This window comes from Haplochromis burtoni, unplaced genomic scaffold, assembly GCF_018398535.1.
Source record: "Haplochromis burtoni strain Fernald_Lab_line unplaced genomic scaffold, NCSU_Asbu1 Contig_10, whole genome shotgun sequence".
Classification (NCBI taxonomy): domain Eukaryota; kingdom Metazoa; phylum Chordata; class Actinopteri; order Cichliformes; family Cichlidae; genus Haplochromis; species Haplochromis burtoni.
Genome location: NW_024582371.1, coordinates 1,030,573 through 1,036,522, shown reverse-complemented (window position 1 = coordinate 1,036,522; position 5,950 = coordinate 1,030,573). Strand labels below are relative to the sequence as shown.

Below are 5,950 nucleotides of genomic sequence, written 5' to 3'. Positions count from 1 at the left end.
TTTTTTTATCCATGACCCGTCTCTAATGTTTCTTGTAGTCGCTTTCTTTTGTTGTTGAATGTATCAATAAAACAATAAAGAAGAAAGGGAATAGAAGCATTTTATAACACAATTTCAGCCTTGCTTGTTTAGTAGGCTATATTATAAAAGAAGTTATGTGTGTACAGATTACACATGTTAGACCTCAAAGTCTGTTATGTTAAATTAAACGAAACTTAAAATTAAAAACAATAAGGGCTCCATATCCTTCAATATTTGGTTTACAGAGTGAAATAATTATGAAAAGCTGGTACGCAATCGTGAAGCAATATTAAATGGAATAATGTTGGACCTCCTTTTGCCTTCAGTGATGCCTTAATTCTTCATTCACAGATTGAACAAGGTGCTGGAAACATTCCTCAGAGATTTTGGTCAATATTGAGAGGACATGCAGTTTGTTTGTTGGCTGCACATTCACAATGTCGCTCTATTGGATTGAGGTCTGCTGACTGTGGAGGCCAACTGAGTACAGTGATCTCATTGTCATGTTCAAGAAACTAGTTTGAGATGATCTGAGCTTTGTGGCATGCTTTCATGTTGTTTACATCAGCAGTCCCCAACCCCCGGGCCACGGACCGGTACCGGTCCTTGAGTCGTTTGGTATCGTGCCGCGAGAGTTGAGGGCGGCTCGGGTGTAAAATGTTATGATTTTTCAGGGTTTTTTATCATTGACTCAGTTTCCCTTTTTCTCGTGTTGTAGTTGTACGGCTCATTTTAAAAGAAATAGTTACACGTTACTATAGCGGCCAGAATGCATTAAGGGGTAGATGTTGTTGGCGGTTTTCAGGAGGACGCTGCTAATAAAGTTAAACATTTACACAGGGAATTTGCGCTTCTTATTATATTTGCAAAATACCACAGTTTTTGTCTTGGTCGTATCATTTTATTTTGTTGCATTTATTTGGACGGTCTGTGAAAATATTGTCTGACATTAAACCGGTCCGTGGCGCAAAAAAGGTTGGGGACTGCTGATTTAGATCACGTTCTGACTCCACCATCAAAACGTTGCAGTAAAAAATTGAGACCCATCAGACCAGGCAACTTTGTTCCAGTTCTCTATTGTGCAATTTTGGTGTCCCAGTGCGAATTGTACCCTCAGTTTTCCGTTCTTAGCTGTGGCGTTTGGTGCGGTCTTCTGCTGCTCTGACCCATCTGCTTCAAAGTTTGACGTGTTGTGCACTCAGAAATGCTCTTCTGCATAGCTCGGTTGTAATAAGTAGTAATTAGAGTTACTGTTGCTATTGTTCTCCGACCTCTGATTTCAACAAGACATTTTCTCCAGAGATCTGCTACTACCTAGGTATCTTCCCTTTTTCAGATAATTCCTCAGAGATGGTTCTGTGGGGAATCCCAGTAGATCTGCAATTTTTAAAATACTCAGCCAATCACGCCAGATTCAAAGTCACTTAAATCACCTTTCTTCCCCATTCTGCTGCTTGGTTTAAACTTCAGCAGGTCGTCTTGACCGCGTCTATATGCCTAAATACAATGAGGTGCTGCCATGTGATTGGCTAGATATTTACATTAGATATTTGCAATGAGGGGCAGTTGATAAAGTGCCTGCTGAGTGTATATCAATAGCTGTCTGCTTGTGTTTGGTCTTCCAAACACTATACAGGGAGTGAATAAGTGTAAAAGCCAAATACAGCTTTAGCACTTCACCCTCCTGCCCCCACATATCTGGTTCCAAAAATTAAAAAAGCTAAAATCGAGCCATAAAAACAGGAGTTCACTAACCATTGGGTGACATTACAGCGGCTATATTCATACTTTCATACAAGCTCCTGGTTTTAAATGACATAATAAAAAAAGAGAAATACAGCCTCAACAAGTCTTCACCGCTGATCCACTTAACTACCTATGAGACATAAGGGAGACACTAGGAGGTCATGGAAGCTCACTGTAACCTTTAAAACCACCACGTTGATTTCTTTTGAGAGCACACGATGTGACAGCAAACTGAAATGCCGTTGGAGAGAACAGAGCCGCGGCTACCTCGACGACCGCTACTTGTACACGCGGATATAAATACAACAATGCCCACTCACAGAGGAGGGCTTTGACTCGTGGCCTTTTGTTCTGCAACACTACAATTCTTCAGAATAAATAGGAGACACGGGCTGAGCGCAACGCAACAGACACACACAGAAGGTAACCGCTGCTGCTGATAACTACAGGGAGGAGGTGAGTGTGAGCGCTTCTCACAGGGAGATAAGCCCGATCAATAAAAACACAAGCAAGCGATAAGGCTGAGATGAGGTAAACAGGTTGCATTTGACTCACGGGAAAATGTTGCGTTCCATAAATGAGTGTGTAGTCCCAGGATGAGGCGATGCCAGAGTGAGCGGCGGAGCTATTCACGTCATCCTTCTGAGTTGGTGACATTTAAAGACAAAAGGGTCTGTCCGGCCTCCTACACTCTCAGACCTTTCCCCTCTGAAGGTCAAAGGGTTCGGTCTGTCTCATGAGGATGAGGTAATTGTTAAGCAGTCAGTTGGGAGGTCAGCTAACCACGCAGTCAGTTATATACCACCAAATAATGGGCAAAGTACACTTTTGCAGGGATTAAATGTCAAAAAGTGAGTCTGGCAGTTAAACTGATTTTGATTGACAGAAATGAGTGTGGGCCACCAAGCCAACTCCCGATGATGCCAAATCCACCCATGCTCACTCACACTTACACTTAAAACTGTTATACATCATGAATCTGTGATGTTCTGTACTTTGCAGTACTTATGTGAAAGTGTGAAAGTTGGGGACTTTCAGAATATCTCTGGCAGATAGCGCTGGACAACTTTAGGATTAAACCTGCATAGCAGCCATGTTACCTCATAGATAAACAATCGGAATCAGTGTTAGCCAACTGACACAACCACTGCTCTGCAGGTTTAATTTGCGAAGTTGTGACTTTGCTGCATTTAAGTTTCAAAATCTGTTAAGAGGAAGTGGCAGGAACGGTAAAATACTCCCAAAGATTAATCTCCAGCTATAAGGAAACACCTGCCACTCGGGGCCAATGATTAACTTGGGTGTGTTCTCTGTATGGGCACTTGTAACCTGTGAGTGAGAACAGGGGGCATGCTAATGCAGCAAGCATTGTGGTTCACATGGTTAACACGCTGGTTAGAAATTATACAGAACTTGCTGCCAATTACTTACACAGTTCCTGATAGAAACTACTCTTGACTGTGGTGGGTTCGAAAGCTAAACAGCATTAAATCAAACCGTGGCAGAATAAAGGCTGGCAGCCCTGCACACTTGGCCAGGTCCTGCAGTGATTTTCTTAACCTGGCCTGGCTTTAATTGCAGCGACAGACGGCCTTGAGTGCAGATCAGGCCAAGCCACGGGGAGAGGGATGAGCGAAGGGGAGGAGTGTTGAGTGTAAGAACATGACACTTTCACCTTAGAGCAATCAGACATGGAGTTTTGGGAATGACCGCACACAAAACGCACAAGGAGAATAGCGAAACAGGATAAGCTCGGGATCAGGAGAAGTGAGAACAGAGGTTGGAGGAAGGGGAAATCTGTGGAACGCTGAGGCAGAGCAAAACCAGTGAGTGGAAGGAGAGCTGATTAGTGTTTGATTAGGTGGCTAGCCTGAGGGGAAATATCACATGAGGAGGACTGTGCCATTACTGCTGTGCTCTCCCCATTCCACCATCTGCTTGAGTGTAGTACACATGATTGGCTTTCTGTGCACTTTTGTGCCACAAAATAATATCAAGATAAACAGCATATTGCATCGTATGGAGCACATTTGGGGGGGAGGACATTCAGTTGCACCTTTGGTGCCTGCATTAAAACAAGCAAAGTATGAGAGTGCAGAGCTGGGAGAGCCCACTAAACATCAGTCTGATTGATGGACCACAATCTGGATCCTCTAATCTTTACTACGCTCACCAAATAGTCAGCAGAATATGTGTTTCATCAGCTGCTTGTGGTTTAGGGAGACAGACACAGAGGCACACTCACAAACGCACACTCACCGGGGGGGGAGCATCAGTCCCCCAGAGCTCAAACAGCTGAACGAGGAGCTCTCATCAGCTGTTTGGCTGATTCTGCTGAGAGAAGAGCACCAAAGACTGACTGTGTCAAAATAAATAAATAAAAAGCCCTAAAAAAAAATCCAACAATCTCCCGAATAGAGCTTAGATTTAATATTCTAGAGTGTACAATGTGCCTATAAATAGTGTCACAGCCTTTTTTTTCTTTAATAGATCGAGAGGACATGATCATTTGGGATTATTTGAGCTTAAATCAATATACAGTGTGACAGCCAAGGTATTAGTTTTACACTGACACAAAAGAGAGATCGTTATATTTGCTCTGCAGATTCTTCAAATAGTTATCAAATTATTACTTCTCTTTACTGATTGGCGTAACAAGTTTCTGCACACACACAAAAAACAAACTACATGAAAGCAATCTGGTGTCACAGACACAGATGTTAAAGCTCTGATTGCAGAATTTTATCTCCTGGGTGATCACATGGAGGAATGTGTTTTTATGTGGCGACTTGAAGCCTAAACAGCACTTAAGCTGTCTGGGTGATTGCCATGCAGTGACGAGCGCAATCTCACAGCAGCAGAGACAGCAGCATCACCCCGCCATCACCTCCAATCCTAAATTACAGGAATGGTTAGCGCGCAGTCTCCAACAACAGCCTGCACTTGTCTCTCTGATGTGCGCTTGCTCTTGCGTCAGCATACGCCCATAACCACGGCAGTCAAAGGACTCCTTCTGCAACGCTCCGCGACTTCTCGGGTCAGAGGTCACCTGTGGCCTCTGGTCTCCACGACGACAGCCTGGCAGTCCCCAAGACATCCCCCCACAGGCACCAACCTCCTTCCCCCTCCCACGCCATCCAAACACAGACGCTCACAGAGAAACAGCTTTTGTCCCCAAACTCCTGGGCATCAAACAGAGAGCCAAACATTTACAACCGTGCAGGCCCAACAGTAGAAGTGCAGGAGACCACCAAAGCTGCAAAGTGACCAGAGTTAAAGGCTAAAAAGAACAAAAATATATGGGTCCACCAACCCCCCTTCTCTTTAACATACTCACTGACAGGGTGAAAGCACTGCAGACGGCTGGGTAGCCGTAAGGATTAACCCTGATTTAGGAGCTAAAAACTTTGGGAGAGCGACACTGTGTCACTTTAAAGGCTTTAATCTGCACAGGCAGGCTTATCAAGCGCGGTCCTTTCACGTCTTAAGTTTTTATTTATTGATTGATTTATTGGATCATCATTGACCACAACGCACCATGCACTGACACAATTTCCAGCTGCAGCTCTGCATGCGCAGCAGTGGAAGCAGATCACGGCAAGATTGGGAAAAACAAACTGGCACTCACCATATTCCGCATGCAGGACATCTCTGGAACCAGCACGGCCACTCTGCTGCAGTTCTGTATCCCGGTGCTTATAAGCAGGGAGGAAAAAAAGATTTAAAAAAAAAAGTAGAAGAAAAAAGGTGGCTCCCCGGGGGTATTTTCCAGTACTTTGGCGATCGACCGGCGTGGAGAGAGTGGAGTTCAGACTGGGACTGTGTGGTTTCCCTCTCAGAGGTTTGAATAGCGGAGAGCAGAATGAGGGAAAACACGAGAGGCAGGGAAACATGCGCCTGTCCTGTCCCCCGGTAACGCTGACACACTTAGCTGAGAGGAGGAGAGGCAGCGACATCTACCGACAGTAGAAGCTCATGCAAGAAAATCAGAAGCAGCGTGGATAATATGATTAATAATAGCAATAAAACAATAAAGTAATAATGAAAATAAATAGAAATATTTTAGGTGATACCAGAGCTAGACTATTAGCAGGTAAAGAGGGCGAACACTACTGGAGTACTCACTTTTAGTAGTTTTAATCTATACAAATTTGTAAGAGAAAAATCAGCTGATTCTTACGGA

General features: G+C 44.0%; 1 protein-coding gene across 2 annotated transcripts in view; it reads right to left on the bottom strand.

The window, feature by feature from the left end:
• The window catches only part of n4bp3 (NEDD4 binding protein 3), a 26,632-nt gene extending 20,936 nt beyond the window's left edge, over positions 1-5,696 (bottom strand). Inside the window, exon 1 of one of the 2 annotated variants that reach the window (XM_005927957.3) lies at positions 5,396-5,696. The gene's annotated coding sequence lies outside the window, so the exon portion shown is untranslated. Of the gene's footprint in view, positions 1-2,322; positions 4,877-5,395 lie in introns of those variants that run through there. The other variant, XM_005927960.3, reaches the window with a different exon arrangement.
• Between the last annotated feature and the right edge of the window lie 254 nt (positions 5,697-5,950).